We start from the raw sequence: 20,879 nt of genomic DNA, 5'->3' as shown, positions 1-20,879 counted from the left end.
CAGCTGCCTAGGGGAACTACCTGGAACCACCATAATTATCTATACAATTCAATTCACTTTACTTAAAATTGATTTTGTCACTAAGTTCTACTTTCTATCTGTTAAGCTAAAGTTCTTGGGATTTTAAGGTGAGGTCAAGATATCATAGATAAATTTGGAATAGTAGTATTGATGTTGGGGGGAAAAACTCGACTGGGCACAGGTTTTTGCTTAAATGCACCAATTACACCCCAGAGAACTAGTCAAATCTGTAACAGAAAGGAGGGAAATAAAACCATATTGTTTACTGCTACACAGCTTTTTTCTCCCCTGTATATAAATATCTACTTCTGCACACAGCTGGTAATTAAAAATTTACAGAACAAGTTTCTACATATATACAATGATTTTCTGCCACTGGAATATGAGTATATTATGTCTTGGCTTTACCATCAAGAAAATAAAAATTAAAAGCATTATCATGTCTTTATAACACCTATGTCAAATATCCTTCTAGATTTCTTTTTCTTCAATCCTTTCAAGTTGATCAAATTGCTATTTTCATATTCCAGTCTGAGCACAAAATTGCTGCTTTACAAAAGAATATTTTTTGCTGACATAAATTATGGGATCAGAGATACCAATGCAGTTACAGAAAAGGGTATGAGAGCGTGTGTGTGAGGCTGAGGGGGGTGGTGGGGGGAAGAGAGTGTGTGTATTGCATATGTGCATCCATCTTCAAGGAAAGAATAATTAATGAAATGTATGTATGGAACAAAATACCACTTTGCTTTTAAAGGCCTTCACCAGAAACCTACTTTCCAGCAATTGTGAAATAAAAATACAGCACTGAATTTGAAAACCATCCACTAGCAACATACCATGTAAAAATGGAGAACAGTGATTTTTATCAATATTGTTACGCTATAGACCTAAATCTGGATTTATCTTTCAAGGTATATCTAACTACAATCAATATACTAACTACAACTTCATGCTTTCTTTGACTCATGAAAACACGTTTTAGACATGTATTTCCTTTCACATACAGTGAGCAATTTGGTTCTGTACCCCAAGAAATGAAAAACTCATCTCATTTTACAACAGTATAGAAATAATTCAGTTAAAACTGAAGGTGGTACCAATCCAGCAAACTATTGATGGAGAGGTTTGGCCTTCCATGAAGCGAGAACTACATAAAGTTTACAATGGGGATTACTTGTTCAGACAAGTTACAAAGATTAGAAAAAATTCCCAATTTATTATGAAATAGCTAATATTCTCATTTATGGAATATAAATATCAGGAACATATGTGGGAAGAAACAATACCAGTGGTACTTAAACTTTAAGCATTTTGAGCTTTAACTTTATGTATTTATACATGAAACAAACATTTAACAAAAAAAAAGCAATAATACAAGTCAAAACCTAACCAAAGGCCTCTACAACTAAAAATTTTAAATTTTCTATGCAAATGAGACAAAATGAAAAATTAAACCCTCAAAGCAGAAACCAATCAAGTCTGTTCCAACACTGAAGTCAATATCCAAATCATATGCAAGACCAAAAAGGGGAAAACACTTGGGTCTACAAATGGATAAGCAGTTCCAATACAATCCAGATCCCGACATTTTCCCACTCAGAAACAAATGCCGTGGAGCTTTTCCTGGGAAAAGAGAAAAAAGCTCTCCAAATGAATTTTTTTAAGTGACATCTAGAAAGTGTGCCTCTTTCTGTCTCTTTCCCTGACGCCTCATTGGAGGAAGGAGGGGGTTGTTTTTGTATTCTCCCCCACTGGAGCAAGACACAATCAGATGTTAGCTAGAGGAAAGAAACCACTTTTGACAACAGCAAATAAAAATAAAAGTGCCATTCCTCCCTTGACAAGATAGGCACACCACCTCACACACCCCTCCCTACTCCAACCCCTCCTTCATCCTCCCCCCCCCACCCCAGCACCACCCCTTCCTCACCCCCAAGCTCCACTGCGTATGTGGTTTGGTGCTACTGTTGCCCCGGAGTGAAAGTCAGAGCCAGAAGAAGGCAACGAAGCCCCACAGACACACTTACCTTTCCTGCCCCCCACTTTTGAGTGCCTTCCCTGGAGCTGTGGAGGATGACACAAAGGGTAATAAAGGGGGGAGTGGAGGAGGAGGAGGCGAAGGAGGAGGAGGAAAGCTGGGGAAGTGGCTGCTCCTGGGTGTAGTGAGATGTCTCCAGCCAGGGCCAAGCAGCAGCAGTAGCAGCAGCACCAGCAGCAGCACCAGCAGCAGCAGAGAAGGGTCTGTGTTGCTAAGAGGCTTTTGGTCTCTCTCTCTCCTCCTCTCACGGCCAAAGAGGAGGAGGGTGGAGGGGGCTCGGGAGGGAGGCGAGTGGAGGGGTGAGGGGGTAGGAGTCGTAGACGGGGGTTTCGAAGAAGAAGAAACTCCTTCTCCTCCTCTCTCAGGCTCAATCCCCCTCTCAGAGCTCAGGGCTGGAGGGTGGGGGAAGGAACTCAGCCGCCTTCCCCCCACCCCCCTTAATTCAAGGTTGAAGTGGGGTAAAATTAGTGTCCTGTCCCTTTAAAAATAGAAATAAAAGGTGCCCCCCCTCTGCCACTGCCTCTCTCTTCATCATCAGCTGCTGCTGCTGCTGGGGTCTCTCTGCTTGGGGGGGAGGGGGGGTCGGGTAGAAGAGATAGGAGGCATTCACTGCGCATGTCCCTCCCTGACGGAAGGCTGGTTGGTTGAGGGCAGGAGGAGGGGGGAGGGGAGGAAATGAGATTATTTCCCAGAAGGCGCCGAGGCGCTCGCGACCCGGAAGACATTGTAGCAGGGGGTAGAGGGGCGGGGACGCGGAGGAGGAGGAAGTTGCCACTCTTTGACTCCCCCCGCCCCCTCCTCCCTCTTAGGGGAAAGTGTAAGAACGGAAGTGGGCGTGGACAGAGGGAAAAAAAGCTGTCACGTGTTTAGGCGGGAAGGCGGGGTGAGAGAGGCGGTGCGTGCGCTGGGCACGCCGGCAGTGGTTGCGTGGGGTTGGCAGCAGCAGGTGAGGCAGAACTTGAGTACGCGGTAAGGCTATCCTGTGAAGCTGCTTTCACGGTTGTTGGAGCCCCGCTGTGTCCTGGTAAGAGAAGGCTCTTTTTTCTCGAGGTAACTTGGGGTAGGCTAGCCTCAAAACGAAAGCCAGAGGCTCCACGGACACAAGACAAATCGAAAGGGGGAGGATGGAAAGCTGTGCAGACTGGGAATGCGGGAAGGGTGCAGGCTTGTGTAGGCCACGCAGGCCAGGACCGTGAAACAGACAGGCTCGTCCTGTCTCGAGGCTTCTCCGCGAGGCTGCAGACGAATCCCTGAAGAGCACAGGGAGTCCTAAGGAGACTAGATTCGCGGCGGGGTGGCTACTACACCCGTTGGTTGGTGAGGAATATGATGGTCTGGGAGTAAGAGAAAAATAGGCTCTATGGAGCCTCAGCAGGTGGCTCTGGTTGACTGCTTCCTCAGGTCAAAGCTGGGCACCTGTTCATGGAGGGAAACATGCCCCGCGTGTAACTGTGACCAGCTTCTGGCATTAGATGTATTGCTCTCTTTAGTCCTTACTTCGCAGTCCTCCTTGGAATTCTAGTACAGTTTGAAAGGGAGAAGTAGGGAATTCTTGACCTGTGCTGAAACACAGTGCTTATGCCTGTTTTCAAGAGAAGCATAGGGGTTTGTGTGGTTCTTAGATAATGCGTTTAACGGTTGATAACGCGAAAAGCGTCATCATCACAGTTTTCCCTTCCTGTGGTGTACATCAGAGAATCTTTAAATGGGCACTTTTTTCATAAGTTTCTTTCGGTACTAGCCTCGGATTTTGATTTCACCTCAATTAAATGCTATGTATGTTTGCTGGAAATAATGAGTGTTGCTATCAAAAAATCAGAATTCAAAACATTCAAGAAAGACTACTTAAATATACATTAATAAAGCCTTCAGTGAGATAAAATAGCGTTGTTTCTTTTTCACATTCAGTTAATACAATCTTAAGGAAAAACATTTCAGATCTTTCAAGTATTTTCTCTTGTAAAGGTACTTTGAGTGATTATCACATACGTGTGGTTTCTTTTAAAACTAAGAATCTAAGCTTCTTCATTTAATTGTGTTGCTATTTAATTCTGTCGTGGGTCTTTTGGGATACACTGTCAATTAAAGCTACTACCTATGTTCCAGGTTTGACTTCCTTTCTTTGTGGACGGTAATCACGTCAGGCAGAATAAAAACTAGATTCTTGAGTCTTGAAATTTTGTATACATTGAAACCAAAGGTCTAAGTAGTTTATGGCAGGAAAAAGAATTATAGCGCAGCAGTTGAAGTGTGTAAGATACAATTTTTAAAATCTTTTTAATGGTAAAATACTAAGAAATATGCAGAAACATGCATAAAACAGATATGCAATATGTGAATAATTATAAAGTGAAAGCTGTAACCCTCTCCTGATTTTTAAATATTATTGTTTACTTCTTTTCTATTTTTTTAAACCACCTATATTAGCATTCCTAAAAATAAAGATTAATTTTTCTGTTTTTTTTTTTAACTGTATGTAAATGGAATTGCACATTATGGATTACTTTTTTCTCATGTTGATGAGATTTAACCCTATTATATTTAGCTGTAATTCATACATTTTTATTCTGTATAGTAATGTCTATAAAATATAGCAAGTATATATAGTATTTCTTGTGTAGTTTTCTATGAATAAATCACAATTTAACCGTTCTAATGATGGTGGACATTTGACTGTGTCCACCTTTTGGCAATTACAAATAGGATTGCTCTGAATATCGTTATACATGTACTCTTGTACACATAGGCATGCGTTTTTGTAAGATAAATATGTTTATCTTCAACTTCATTTGATTATGCGAAACTTTTCCAAAGAGGATGTACCAATTTGTAATCCCAGCAGGAGTATGTAAGAGTTCCCTTTATGTCTGTGTTCTCACCAACATGACTGATGTTTTTGTCAACATGATTAATGTAGCATTATCTTACTGTTTTCCTTTGACTCCCCAGGTTACTAATGCGCATGAGCACCTTTTCAAAAGTTTACTGGGCATTTGGATTTCCTCTTTTTTGAATTGCTTTTTAAAGTCTTTTCCACAGTTTTTCTCTTGTGTTGTCTATGTTTTACTTGAAGATGTGTGGCAAATATCTTCTGTATTCTTGGAGTATTACTCTCTTTCTGGATAATAATTTTATCTCCATTTAATTCTCTACAGACTTATATGCTATTATCGTTGTTTATTTGAATTTTATATATAATTTTAACTCCAGAAAACATGTTATATGCTTGTGCCATCCAGTAATACAGCCACTGGCTATTGCACTTCAAATATGGCTAGTGTGACTAAGGAATTGAAGTTTTAATTTTATTTAATGTTAATTTAAATTTGAAAACTGATGCTTGATTCAGTTATTGGAAAACTTTTAAATATGTTTGGAAAACTTGGGTGCATGAATTACTTTCTCAACTGCAAATTTTATGAACATATAAATCAAATATTTCTGATGAAAATTTAGTATCTGACTTGTAATATGCTGTGAATGTCAAATATACACCAGGCTTCTAGGACATATTATGAAAACAATGTAAAATTACCTCAGTTTTTTTTTTTTTTTTTTTTCTGATTACATGTTGAAATTACAATAAAGTGATTGCACTTCATTTTGCTTTTTTTAAGATAAGTACTTGAAAATTTAAAATCACGTTATTTGGGTGGCGTTATACTTCTTTTGGACAATGTTCTTTACCATCAATATTGAGTTAGCTATTCCTATATATTTACCGCTTTCTTTGTTTTTTCATTTCTTCCTGCATCTCTGACTTTTCTTTTGTAATCTCTTTCCTTTTGCTTGAGTACACCACTTAGAAGTTCAGTAATGAAGGCACGCTGGTGATCAGTTCTCATAATCTTTGCTTCCCTAATAGTATCTTTATTTCACCTTCAATCTTAAAGAATGTTCTCAGGATATTAACTTGTAGGTTTGTGACTATATATTTTTCAGCACCTTGGAAATAACATTCCATTGTTTTGGGGATTCCATTATTGTTACTGAGAAGTTGCCCATCAGTCTAACTCTTGCTGCTTAAAAGGAAATCTGTCTTTTAAAATATTCCCTTTGTCTAAAGTTTTCTATCTCACCATGATGTTTTTGTGCGTAATTCTTTATTCTCTTCATTAGTTTTGTTGGGATTCTAGAATCTGTAGGTTAATGTCTTTAAATATCAGCTATGCCCATTCTTACTGTTTCTAGTTACTTGCTGAAAATTAAAATTTTTATTTTATTGGCATGGTGTTTGAACTGAATTTATCATCTCTGACAGATAATTCCAGTTTCTGAATTTTTTAAGGTACTGTTTCCTCTGGCTTTTTCCCATGAGGTCTTTTCTTTTGTGAAAATAACCTCATCAAGAGATCCTATTTAGAAGGAGATCATATCCGCAGAAATGGATTGAGTTTTTCTGGGGTACATGACTCCAGGCCACTATAGTCTGCCCTCTGAACCCCCCAAAATACTAGTTCTTCCCACATGCAAAATACTCTTATTCCATTTCAACGTTCCAAAACCCTGAAGCCATTTTAGAACAATGCTAAGTACAGAGTCTCATCAAAACCAGTTAGGGTGTGATCTGTCCTAGGGCAAAATTCCCGTCTGATGGACATCTGAAACCTAGAAAACAAATTATCCTCTTCCAATATACAATGATGGGACAGACATAGGATAAACATTCCCATTCCAGAAAGGAGAAATTGTAAGGAAAACAGGGAGGTCACAAGTCCCAAACAATTTTGAAACCTCTCAGGGCAAACACTATTAGATTTCAAGGTCTGAGAGTCTTTTGTGGATCAATGTTATATCCTCTAGGCCTGCCAGAGTGATAGCCCCACCATTTTCAAGTGCTTGCCCTGAAGTCATACTCTCTCCCCAGATACAGGAGTATAAGCCTCTCCCTCTCTGAACATTAGGATGGCAGCCAGGCTCTCCACAAGCACTCTGGGGCACAGGCCCCACCATCTCTTAGCATTGGAGTGGTGGCACTCTCCCTGAACCACAGGGAGCAAGGCCTGCCCCCTTCAAGCACTAGGGTAGATGGCCTGACCCTTCCAAGTGCCAAGGTGGACCTACACTTTGCACAAACATGGGTTGGCCTATGCTCATCTTGAGGAGATCTTTTTGGTACATACCTTTGCTTCCATGGTTCTGCTTCTAGTCATTCTTCTTTGATTTTGTACCTTCCAGTCCAGGCTGGCAGGGGTTCTGCTTATTCAGATTTTGCAAAATCCTTTGGCTTGGCATGCAGTTCTAGCAGGTTTGTTCCATTTTGCTAATGCTGCCGTTATGCAAAACACCAGAAATGGATTGGCTTTTATAAAGGGGATTTATTAAGTTACAAATTTACGGTTCTAAGGCCATGAAAGTGTCCAAATGTCCAGAAAAGCTCTCTTAGCTGGGAAGGCACTTGGCTGGCGTCTGCTTATCCCGGGTTGTGTTCCAGCTTCTATCTCAGCTCCTGTGCATTCTTGGTTTTTTCTCCCAGGACGTTTCCCTGTAAGTGCCTGGAGTCCTGTCTTAGCATACCGTGGGGCAAACTCTGGGCTTCCTCTCTTAGCTTAGCATCTCTAAGCATCCTTCTTTCTGCATCTCCAAAGGTCTCCAAGTGTCAATATCAGCAAGTGTCTGGGCCTGTGTGGCTCTTTTTAAAGGACTCTAGTAAACCAATCAAGACCCACCCTGAATGGGTAGGGCCAAATCTCCATGGAAACATTTAATCAAGAGGTCACACCCTAATCAGAAAGATTAATAAATCTGCCCCCACAAGATTGCATTAAAGAATTTAGCTTTTCAGGGGGACATAATATATCCAAAGCTGCACAGGGTTCAAACCATCAAACAGTAGAACTTGGCACAGGTTCTTCCTGCATAACTGCATTTCCAATCCTGACTTCTACTTGCATATTCGTCCACACTTTCTTTAGCAAAGTATTTTTGTTTGTTTGTTTAATTCATTTTTATTGAGATATATTCACACCATGCAGTCATACAAAGCATACATTCAGTCGTCCACAGTACTATTATATAGTTGTGCATTTATCACCAAAATTAATTTTTGAACATTTTCGTTACCAAACACACTAAAATAATAATAAAAATTAAAGTGAAAAAGAACAATTAAAGTAAAAAAGAATACTGGGTGCCTTTTCTTTCTTTCTTTCTTTCTTTTTTTTTTTTTGCCCCCATTTTTCTACTCATCCATCCATACACTGGACAAAGGGGAGTGTGGTCCATATGGCTTTCCCAATCACATTGTCACCCCTCATAAGCTACATTTTTATACAATCATCTTCAAGATTCATGGGTTCTGGGGTGGCAAAGTATTGTTCAGTTAAACTCTCACATGTTCTCTAGGGAGTCACTCCCCAAAATCTCAGGGAGGTCCTTGATAGAACCGCTTCTAACCCTAGTCTGAGAGCATGCCACCTGCATAGGCTGAGAATTTCCAAAATCATCAATTTCTGATTCCTTTGCTTAAAAGTTTCTTTTTCAGCTTATCCGTTGTCTCATTTTACTGTAACCTGCAAGGAGAAGCCAGGCTTCACCTTCCACACTTAGCTTGGAAATCTCATCGAAATATCCAAATTCATTTCTTACAAGTTACACTTTCAATCTGACATCAGAGCACAGTTTTGCTAAGTTCTCTACTACTTTATAACTAGGATCACCTTTTCCTCCAGTTTCCGATAACACATTCATCAATTCCTTCTAAGGCCTCATTGGAAATACCTTTACCACCCATATTTCAACCAACAGTCTCTTCATAGCAATCTAGGATTTTTTTATCAAGCACCTCACAGTTCTTCCAGCCTCTACCCATTATCCAATTTGAATGCTGTTTCCATACTTTTACTTATTGTACATAGTAGCAGCCTGTTTTCTGTTACCATAATCTGTTTTAATGTGTTAGCTGCTAAAACAGATGCCAAACAATGGAATGCCTTAAACAATGAGAATGTATTGGCTCATGGTTTTAGAAACTGTCTAAAATTGAGACATCAGCAAGACTATGCTTTCTCATTGAAAACTGTGGTCAAATGATGCTGGCTGCCAGTTATCTATGGCTTTTCTGTTGCATAGCTGTGCACAAGGTGGCATCTTCTCTTTCCTTTCCTGGGTTCCATTGACGTCCAGCTTCTGGCTAGTCCCCATGCCTTCTCTCTCTGTGACCTCTTTATAAGGCTTCCAGTAATAGGATTAAGACCCAGCCTGAGTCAGTTGGGCCGCACCTTAGCTGAAGTAACCTCATCAAAAGGTCCTATATACCATGGGTTCACACCTGTAAGAATGGAGTAGATTAGTTAGAAAAATGTTCTTCCCTAGTACATAACTTTAAGCCTCCAGAATAGTCATCTATATTGCTTGTATTTTGTGCATCCTTTCTGTCTGGCAACTTGTATCCTTCAGCTGAGGGAAAATTTCTGAAAGGTTTTTCTTTAATTTTCTTGCCTCTGTGCATTTGGTTCTGGAACTCATAATTGGTTGTTTTACTTCCTGGACCTTATTTCATTTGCCCCATTACCCCTTTTTTTTCTTTCTATTTTGCTTCTACTTTCTCAGAAAGTGTTTAATTTCATTTTTCAGACTTTTCAGGCTTTTTGTGTCTTTTATCATTTTTAATTTCCAAAAACCCTTTTGTGTTCTGGGATGTTTTTGTTTCCTTGTGGCATCCTGTCATTGTTTCTTTGGGTGGGTGAATGGTTTAATTATATTGAGGAGGGAGTTGATTTTGAAATGTTTTTGAAGTTTTTTCTGCCTGCTTACCCCATTTTTATAACATTTTTTTTCTTTGTGTATGCTTTGGCTTCTTTCATGTTAGAAGCTTTCCTCAGCTATCTTGTGATCCTTGATTGTGGGTTCACATTTAAGTTCACACTATAAAGCTCTTTGTAGCTTTATAAACATAGCTAGGGCTTCTTAGCTATTGATGGTTCTCACTGTAGAGAGCTTTGGCTGGGCCCTTTTGGAATGATGCTAGCATCCTTAGGTATTTGGAAACCTTTTCTCTTGGATAAAATTCCCATAATAAGGATTTTCTAGTTTCCTGCATCTAGGTTAGTGCTTCTCAACTGGGGTTAATTTTTTGCCTCCAGGGGACTTTTGGCAATGTCTAGAAGCATGTTTGATTGGGGGTGGGGAGGCAGCCAGGGGACTACTGACATGTGGTGAAAGAGGATATGGATGCTGCTGAGCATTCTATGATGCACATGCAGCCCCCCCCCATCCCCACGCCGCTGCCCAACAAAGAATTACCTGGTTCAAATATCAAAAGAGCAGACAATGAGAAACTGCTCCAGGGGATAAGTCTGTTGGCCAGTGCTCTTGAAACCAAGTGAAAGGATGGATCTCAGTACATTGCCAGTTTGGAGATATTATTTCCCTAAAAAAGCCATATTCTTTAATGCAATCTTGTGGGTCAGACACATTAGTTTTGATTAGGTTGGAATCTTTTGATTGAGTGTTTCCATGGAGATGTGACTCAATCAACTGTGTGCAAAACATTTGATTAAATTATTTCCATGGACATACAGACCCAACCCATACAGGATAAGTCTTTATTTAATCACTGGAGTCCTGTAAAAGCTCACAAACAAGGAGCTCAGAGCAGCTGAGAGGGACATTTTGGAGAGAAGCTAAGACCATGTTTTAGGTCACAAACAAGTCTCAATAAATTCAAAATACTGAAATCATACAAACTATAGAAATCATGCAATGCATATTCTCCTACCACAACGATATGAAGCTAGAAATAAATAACAGTGAGAAACCGAAAATTCATCAATGATGTAGAAACTAAACAAAATACTCTAAACAACCAATGAGTTAAAGAGAAAATCAGAAGAAAAATTAGGAAATACCTTGAGGGAAATGAAAATGAAAATACAAGCATAACAACAAATGGGATGCAGTGAAGACAGTGCTGAAGGACTAATTATACCTTCTAAATGTATTGCATTGAAAGAAAAAAAAGTGTCAAATCAAAACTGGAAGAGCTAGGAAAATGAAGAACAAGCTGAACCCCAAGTGAGCAGATGTCAAGTAATAAGAAAGATTAGTGTGGAGATAAATGAACTAGAGGCTAACTGACAAAGGAAAAAAGAAAGAGGATACAAATAACAAAATCAGAAATGAAAAGGGGGGACATTACTACCAACCTAGCTTATATTAAAGTGTCGATAAGAGGATACCTATGAACAACTATACACCAGTAAGTTAAATAATTTAGAATGAAATGGACAAATTCTTTAGAAACACAAACGCCTACACTGACTCAAGAAGAAGTAGAAGATCTGACAAACCAATTACTGGTAAAGAAATTGAATCAGTCTTCAAAAACCTCCCAACAAAGAATGCCCAGGACCAGATGGCTTCACATGGGAATTCTACCAAATATTCAAAGAAAACACGAACTCCACTCATACTCTTCCAGAATATTAAAGAGTAGGGAACACTCCCTGTTCATTCTATGATGCTAATGTGACCCTCATGCCAAAGCCAGATAAAGTTACCATAAGAAAAGTACAGCCCAATATCTCTTACGAACTTACATGCAAAAATCATCAACAAATACTAGCAAACTGAATTCAACAGCATATTAAAATAACTATACAACATGATCAAGTGTTTATCCCATGTATACAAGGGTGGTTCCGCATAAGAAAATCAGTTGATTTAATACACCACATTAACAGAATGAAGGAAAACAAACTACACGGCCATTTCTATTGATGCAGAAAACTCATTTGACAAAACCCATCATCCTTTTTTTTTGTTGTGAACTTTAACATATATACATAACAGTGATAACTTTCAAAGTACGATTTCACAAGTTGTTAGCAAATTTCAAAGAATGTCATGGGTCCTAGTTCCACAACTTCAGCCATTTCCATTATTCTAAAATATAACATAAATACAGAAAGGTGTCAACTCTCAATGTACAGCTTGACAAACAGTTATATGGGTAATTTCAAAAACTGTTATGGGTTACGGTTTCACAGTCTCAGTCCCTTCCCTATATTATGCAACATGAGGTATGTACAGAAAGGTGAAGACCTTCAAAGCACAATTCAATGAACACTAAAGAGCAAATCCCTAAGGATGCTGTAAGCTACAGTTCTGCCATTTCATTTACCTCCTTCCAGCCCTTCCAACATTCCAGCATCCAAAAAATGTATATTTATAATTATATAAAGTATCAGCATTCACAGACCTTTGTTAAATCTTATCTTGTTTGTTGCTACCCCTTCCTCTCAATCTATTTCTCCATCTTCAGGGGTGTCTAGGCAGTGAACACCCTAAATTGTTCATATTAAAGGGGGTGTCGACTGTATGGGGAAGGGGATTGCATGTAATTGTGAATCTTAAAGAGGCTGTTGCCTCTAGGTTTTATGACTTGTCTGGTATAGGAATACTGGTGGCTTTAAATTGCTGAAAGATAAAACTTAGTGATATCTTTTACAGAATCTCAGGTATGGGCCTCGGTATTTGGAAACTACTTTTGGTGAGGGCATGGCGTACTGTGGCCATTTGGGATGTCTACCTGGAGCTTGTATAAGATAAACCTCCAGGACTCTTGACTCTGTGTGGGATCTCTCAGCCACTGTGACCTCAGCTTACCTTTCTTTTTGCCCCTTCTGGTCAAGTAGGCATTTTCAATCCCTTGCTGCCAGGGCCAGGCTCCCTCCTGGAAGTCATGTCCCACATTGCCAAGCAGATTCATTCCATTGGCAGTCATGTCCCTCATTGGGGAGAGGTTAATGAATTTATTTGCTGAGTTGAGTTTAGAGAGAGAAGGGCCACATCTGAGCAACAAAAGAGGTTCCCTGGAGGTGTCTCTTAGGCATAATTATAGGAAGGCTCAGCCTCCTATTTACAATCCTAAATTTCACAAAAGCGAGCCTCAAGTCGAGGGCTTTAATGTTTTGCTGTTAAGTTCTTAACAGAGCAATTAGGGAGAAAAAAAGAAAAGCCATCCACATTGGAAAAGAAGAAGTAAAACTTTCCCTATTTTCAGCTGACGTGATCCTTTATACCGAAAATCTTGAAAAATCTGCAGAAAGCTCCTAGAGCTAATAAATGAATTTAGCAAAATGGGAGGTACAAGGGCAACACCCAGAAGCCAGTAGTGTTTCCATACACAGGTAAGGAGCAATCAGAAGAAGAAATCAAGGAAAAAAAATCTAGGAATAAATCTAACCAAGGATATAAAGGGCTTACACACAGAAAACTACAAAACATTGCTAAAAAAGAAATAAAAGACCTAAATAAATGGAAATGCCTTCTGTGTTAACAGATTGGAAGACTAAATGTGGTTAAAATGACAGTCCTACCCAATGCAATTTATTGATTCAATGCAATAACAGTCAAAATTCCAGCAATGTTCTTTGAAGATTTGGAGAAGGTGATCATCAAATTTAAATGATAGGGTAAGGGGCTCCGAATAGCCAGAGCCACCTTGAAAAAAAGAATGAAGTTGGAGGACCTACACATCCTGATCTTATAACTTATTACAAAGCCACAGCAATCAAAACAGCATTGTACTGGCACGGAAATAGACATACAGACCAGTGGAGTCAACTTGAGAGCTCAGAAGTGAACCCTCATTTTATAGCAAGTGATTTTTGACAAAGGGGCAAAGACCACTCAGTTGGGAAAGAATATTCACTCGAAGAAATGGTGCTAGGAAATAGTGCTGCCTGCTCACATATTACCTGCGTATACCCCAGCAGCCATGAGTTTGCATTCTGGTCCCAACATTTACTCACCGTGTGGCCTTGGGCATGTTAAGCAGTGTCTAAGCAACATGGGAGAGGAAGCTAAATGTCTTTCAAAACAAAACAATAAAAGAAACCTCGGTCACAAAGGTTTGGACTGTAAAGATTTACTGCAGTTGAAGAGTGGGCCCACTCATGGGTGCGGAAAGGATGGGTTATCTCTTGCCCTTGGAATGGACAAGGCTTCTGCCCCAGTGCTTGTAGGAGGCAGGCCTTGCACTCATTGTTCAGGAAAAGTGATGCAACCCCATTGCTCAGAGGTGGTGGGGTTTCTGCCCTGGAGTTCACTGAGAGCCTGGTTACCTTGCTGATGCTCAAATAGATTGGGTCCTTCACTACTGTGTTTGGGTAAAGCATGGCCACTGAGCAACTGCTTGGAAAGGATTGGGACACTGGTGTATTCAGGTTTGGAGGACAAAACATCGATCCGTAGATGACTCTCAAACCTTGTTATCTAATGGAGTTTGCCCTATTGGGTTTCTAGAATTTTTTGGACCTGTGACTCCTATTTTCCTCTTTTTCAATTTTTCCTTTTTACAGTGGGAACATCTATCTTATGCGTATCCCTCCACTATACATTGGAAACAAATAACTTGTTTTCTTGATTTTGCAGGTCCAGTAGACAGGAATTTTGCTCTAGGAGGTAGCACATTTTTTTATTTTGAGAAGTGGCTTAAGGCTTTTGGGATGTTATGATGCAACACATGTATTTTGCTTGTAGGAAGAACATGTCTTTATGAGATGTAGAGAGCAGATAGTGATGGATTGACTTTGTATTCCAGTCTGGATAGGTTTTTGTTCTTGTTCTGCAATCTGGTGGTTGTAGACTCACTGTATATAACATCTCTTCAGCATGTTACTTCATTTAAGGTGTGGTCCAGCTGAATCAGATTGGACTTTGTGCTGGTTTGAAACTGTTATGGACCCCAGAAGAGCTGTGATCTTTTCATCTAATCTTGTTTGAGTGGAACCTTTTCATTGAGTGTTTCCATAGAGATGTGACTCACCCAGCTATGGCTGAGACCTTTGATTAAATTATTTCCGTGGAGATGTGACCCTGCCCATTCCAGGTGGGTCTTTATTAGATCACTGGAGTCCTTTAAGAGAGCCTCATGGACTAAAGGAGCTCAGAGAAGCCAAGAGAGACTTTTGGAGAGCAGCTAAGGTATGTAATCCAGAGTTTGCCCCAGGAGAAGTTAAGAACTGACACAGACCCAGATGCGTGGAGGTGCTGGGAGATACAGATAGAAGGATGTTTGAAGATGCTAAGCTAAGAAATGAAGCCCTGAGTTTGCCCCAGAGAAGCTAAGAGAGGACCTCCAGATGCTCAGAGAGAAATGCCCTGGTAAAACAAGCAAGGATGCATAGAGGCTGAAAGAGAGAAGCTAAGAACACCAGAATCTCAGAGACATTTTGGAGAAAGCTATTTTGAAACCAGAACCCAGGAGCAAAGGACCAGCAGACACCAGCCACATGCATGCCTTCTCAGCTAACAGGTGTTTATATGCTGTCAGCTTTTCCTCAGTGAACCTGTCCTCTTGTTGATGCCTTAGTTCGGTTCACTTTTATGGTCTTAGGACTGTAACCTTGTAACCTCATAAATCTCCTTTTTAAAAGCAAATCTGTTTCTGGTATTTTGTATAATGGTAGCTTCAGGAAACTGGAACAGACTTTAATCCAATTACGGGATCTTTTTATAAGCATAGTGAAAGCCAGAGGGAGAAAGAAGCCATGGGGAGCAGCCTGTAGCTGAAAGTGAAGGTAATCCAAAAGAGAAAGGAGATGACCCTGCCATGTGCATTGACATGTGACAGAGGAGCCAAGGAACCACAAAGAATGCCAGCTAGATGAAGATACCAACCCCAGTTGGAAAGAAACATTCTAACCTCTGAATCTTTGAGCCAATAAATTCCTGTTTTTAATCCAACCTGTTTTATGGTATTTGCTCGATATCCAGAAATTTTAAACAGTTTTTAAACTCAAATTGTCATTTATTCTGGGTAGGTTACCTAAGCTTTGCAATTTGAGTGGCGGGGTGCTTATATTTATTATTAATACATAATTCTAGACATCATTTCATTGACCCTAGTACCCAGATTTTAGGAATTGGTGTCTTTATGCTTATGGCATAACCTGAATAGTTTCCTTAGAAACAACATAGTGCTTTTAGATCTTGTAGGGAAAATTCTAAGATTTTTGTGTTCACATGACTTAATTTCCAGAAATTTTCAATTGATTTTGCTCTATGGCAGTGCTATTTTCAATTAACTTTTTCCAAAAATAATAAGCATATACTAATTCATTCATTGTAGTTGTAGCACATCACATTTGCATTTAATTTTCTTAAATTCAACTGTGTGAGCATGGCAAAGAAAAAAGTTTAAATAGCAGGGAGTTATCTATCCATTATTCCCCTCAAATGAACATTTGTCCTAAAGTAATTGCTATTGTAAGAAAGTACAGTACTGTATTTTTATGGCAGTTTATGACTTTTAAAGGAAAATTTGACTACATTTTTACCCTCTGACTTCAGAGCCTATAGTCTACGTAAGATCCACCTTGCTATACTCGGTGTAAGTTTTATATTACCTTGGTTTGTCTTTGAAGACAATCTTGAATCTGTACTTGACCGGATATCTGCTGTATGTCTGGGATGAAATCTTGGGTCCCATATATAATACCCCATCCCTCCAAAAAATTATGTTTCCCTTTATTCAGTCCTTGTTGCCTTTGTACTAAATATCCATAAAATTAAATGCATTAGCTTTGATTCACAAGTTTAATTCTTTCCCTATTTGATATGTTTCTGGTCAGATTCCATGAACTTAGAGAATATAGACTACTTTTGGCCAGGATAATTGTGCCAGTTTGAATATATTGTGTCACCCAAATGCCGTTATCTTTGATGTAATCTTATGTGGGCAGAAGTTATCAGTGTTGATTAGATTGTAATTCTTTGAGTGTTTCTTTGGAATGTGCCCCACCCAGCTGTGGGTGATGACTCTGATTGGATAATTTCCATGGAGGTTTTGCTCCACCCATTCAGGGTGGGTCTACATTGAGTCTCTGGAGCCACATACATGAGCTGACAGACAGAGGGAACTCAGTGCAGCTGGGAGTGATGTTTTGAAGAGGAGCTACAGCCAAGAGGGACACTTTGAAGAAAGCACAGGAGCTGCAGATGAGAGACAGTTTGAAGACGGCCATTGAAAGCAGACTTGCTCCGGAGAAGCTGAGAGAGGACAAATACCCCAAGTGCAACTAAGAGTGACATTTTTGAGGCACTGCAGCCTAGAGAGGAACGTCCTGGGAGAAAGCCATTTGAAACCAAAAGTTTGGAGCAGATGCCAGCTACGAGCCTTCCCAGTTAACAGAGTTTTTCCGGACACCATTGGCCATCCTCCAGTGAAGGTACCTGATTGCTGATGTGTTACCTTGGACATTTGCTGGCCTTAAGACTGTAACTTTGTAACCAAATAAACCCCCTTTTATAAAAGCCAATCCATTTCTGGTGCTTTGCATCCCAGCAGCATTAGCAAACTAGAGCAATAATATTTAAATGTAGTTAAAAATAAGTGCCACTGGGATTATATAATGCATTTCAAAAGCATAAAGCATTCCTAGATTGGTTGCAAATTTTTATTTTGCGTTTTCATTATTGTTACTCAGAAATTAATGTGTTTTATTTTTAAATGTGCTTTAAGGAATTCTTAATATTATTTCTTTTTATTCATTCTTTAACACTAATTCAAAATTGATACTTCTTATCACAAGTCATGTTTAATAATTATTAAAAAACTGTAGTAACTCAAATTTTTAGGGCAAGAAAGACATTATAATCATATTATTAACCCTATGGTTATCCCACTGGGGGTGTTTAGTCATTTATCACTGTTGAGCCACTCTGTTCTTGAAAACTCCATGACCATATTACGTAATGTTGGGATAATATTGGGCACTTTACAAAGTAATTTGTATTTTAAAATATATATATTTATGTATATGTACATGTATACATATGTATATGTACATTTAGTTGTATATGTATGTGTTTGTATATGTATAAATAGCTGCAGGCAAAGTGTTAGGGAAAAATGGTGAAAACTCAGAGGGGTGAGTATATTAATCAGGGTTCTCTATGGAAACAGAACTAACAGGAGATATCTGTAAATATGAGATTTACAAAAGTGTCTCACATAACTGTGGAGATGCACAAGTCTAAATTCTGTAGGACAGGATGCACGAGTCAAAATTCTGTAGGGTAGGTCACAAGCTGGCAACTCCCATGAAGGTCTTTGGTGAACACCCCAGAAGAGGATGGCTAGCTGAAGAAGTGCGAGTTCTCTCTTTTCCCTCAAAAGTCATAAACTTGAATGGATTAAATCCAACTGCTTGTACTCTCTCATTGTCGAAGATACTCCCTTTGTTGATTGTAGATATAATCAGTCACAGATGGAATCGATTGACTGATGATTTAAGAAACCAGCCTTCTGGTTTATTAACCAGCCAGGAAATGTTCTTGCAGTAATGGTTAGGCTGTTGTTTGCTTGACCAGACAACTGGGCACCATCACCTGGCCAAGTTGACACATGAACCCAACCATCGCAGTGAGAAACGATGACATTTCTGGGGAATTTTAAGTCTTTCTAAAAAAATTACTTGATCAACTTTGAGTATTTGGACTTTATTTAAGTATTTTTCAGTATTTTAATATCAATGAAGATGATAATACCATGTCATCATGCTAAAGATTATTGATCTTTAGGTTCATTTGGTCTGAATATGTTTTTAAGAATATTGTGTTCCTACTCAGTGGGAACAAATGAAGAGAATACATATTTTATAAAATTATCCCAGCTACCTGTTTATTCTTTATTCGGGTTTTTCTGGAAATTACATAAAGCAGTTACTTTATTTGGAGTTACTCTTCTGGTTTGGAGAGCTCAAAGAATCATCTCACCAGAGGCTGTGACCCAGCTTGATAAACAGAATCCACATAATTACATAGACAACATTTTCAACTTGATCCCTTTAGGAGTACCATTGTGTTTTCTTATAGGTAATTTGGGAATCTGTATCTATTTTGTCCTTTTTTCTCCGTCCCTCACTCTTGTTTTTAGCTGTTTTAATCTTTTCTTTCTTACAGATGTTCCAAATGGAAAGTGATATCTGTGAAAACTAATTGTAGCTGACTAAAAAGCAGCTTAAATATATTTTTCTTCCCTCAACTTCATCTAAAAAAACAAACAAACAAACATGGAAACCACCCACCAATTTCTCCTCAAATGCTTTTTGTTTTATGTGGATTTGACTTTTTATCCGATTAGGAACATATGTTTACCTAACTGCAGACAAGCACATTTCTAAACTTTTGTCTATTCTTACCCTTCTTTGAAAAATGTCAACCATAGAGAATTACGAACTAGATAAGCAGTAATAGAATTTGTATTTTAATTTTTACCTAAATTAAATGGAGATTGGTAGTGGTAGTGCTTTAAATGTTTTCCTTTAGTAGTCATTAGGAAAGAGAGTAGTGTTACACCATTTTAAATTTACTACCAAGAGTTTTCTTCACAAAGTAATACCCCTGTCTGCTGGAAAAAGACTGTTTAAAAAAATAACATATGGTCATTTATTTGTTTTTAAATTATCAGCCAAATGTTCATTGAACACACTGCTGTTGTTTCTGAATAATTCAAATACAGACAGAACTGTAATGATCCCAAAGCCTCGTTCCTTGATATTGCTATGTCCAAATATACTGTTTAAATAAATCAGAATTCTCTAGAAAATAGCTTATTGGTTCTGAATTTTATCTTCCATCCAAAGAAAGCCAAAATGGGGTAGGATAAATAGTTTAGTGGAGGTTATGCAGAAGCCACATCCTACTACAACTTCCATTCACTGAACCTCTGAAACGTTTCTTGGTTCCATCTTTTCTAAAGTATTAATATGAAAATTCTCTTTTCTTGTTTTGTGTTCCCTTCTTTTCTCTGCCCTTCTTCTCTATGTTGTATCAGTAAGATGTCCATGACAGTCCTTCTTGAAGCTGTTTTCTTATCCATCATCCCCATCTTCAATTTTGCAAACTGAGTTATTTGTATACAACTGCGAGCTGATGATAATCACTCATGTTGCCTGTTAAGATTTCTAAATGCCATGGGTTCGCATACAAGGAATTTCAAACCTCAGACTCCAGTTCTTTTTTCTTCTCCAGATATTTCCTTTATCTCAGTCCAACCCACATATCTCATGCTCTGACCACACCTCACTGTTTAACAGTTCCTAACTGCCTACCTGCTGTCATCTCTCCCTGCCATTCCTCAAACTGTTCTTATTGGTTTGAATACCCCATTCTCCTCCTTTGATACTTTGCTCCACTTAAGAACTGCTTATTCTTAAAGGTCCAGTTCTTATCAATACTTGTTTGTTGTTTCTAATATATCTGTCCCATTCCCCACCATATTCCTGTATCACTTGGTGCAACTATTTTTTTATGGAATCGTATTGAAGAAAATACAGTGAAGAAACACAAAAGAAAGTTAGCCATAATTCTCCTTTCTAACATGAAGACCAGTGTTATTTTTGGAGTCCATCCTTCTGTTTGTTGTTGTTGCATATATCAGCACTTAATCCTGCATTTTGCCTCATTTTTTGTATGATTTTGTAACTTAATGTATAAGACCTTTTTTACTTTGTTACATTATAAAGAATGGTTTTGTATTGTACTTTAAAACACTTGAGGGCAGATTCAGTGTTCTGGTTTGCTAATGCTGCCATTTTGCAAAACACCAGAAATGGATTGACTTCTATAAAGGGGGTTTATTTGGTTACAAAGCTACAGTCTGAAAGCCATAAACTGTCCAAGGTAAGGCATCAACAATAGGGTACCTTCACTGGAGAAAAGCCATTGGCATCCAGAAAACCTCTGTTAGCTGGTATGGCACATGGCTGGCATCTTCTTGCTCCTAGGTTGTTTCAAAATGGCATTCTCCAAAATGCCAGCGTCAGCTTTCAACAGCCGTCTTCAAAATGTATCTCTAAGCTGCAAC

General features: G+C 38.8%; 1 protein-coding gene across 10 annotated transcripts in view; it reads left to right on the top strand.

Annotated features, from left to right (window-relative positions):
• Positions 1-1,984: 1,984 nt before the first annotated feature.
• ORC4 (origin recognition complex subunit 4) overlaps positions 1,985-20,879 on the top strand; it is a 145,648-nt gene continuing 126,753 nt past the window's right edge. For 4 of the 10 annotated variants that reach the window (XM_037850566.1, XM_037850567.1, XM_037850564.1 and 1 more), the window contains exon 1: positions 2,941-3,086. The gene's annotated coding sequence lies outside the window, so the exon portion shown is untranslated. Of the gene's footprint in view, positions 2,110-2,929; positions 3,087-20,879 lie in introns of those variants that run through there. The other 6 variants (XM_037850568.1, XM_037850565.1, XR_005218974.1 and 3 more) reach the window with 6 other exon arrangements.

Source organism: Choloepus didactylus, chromosome 9, assembly GCF_015220235.1.
Source record: "Choloepus didactylus isolate mChoDid1 chromosome 9, mChoDid1.pri, whole genome shotgun sequence".
Classification (NCBI taxonomy): Eukaryota; Metazoa; Chordata; class Mammalia; order Pilosa; family Megalonychidae; genus Choloepus; species Choloepus didactylus.
This window is presented reverse-complemented; position numbering and strand designations above follow the sequence as displayed.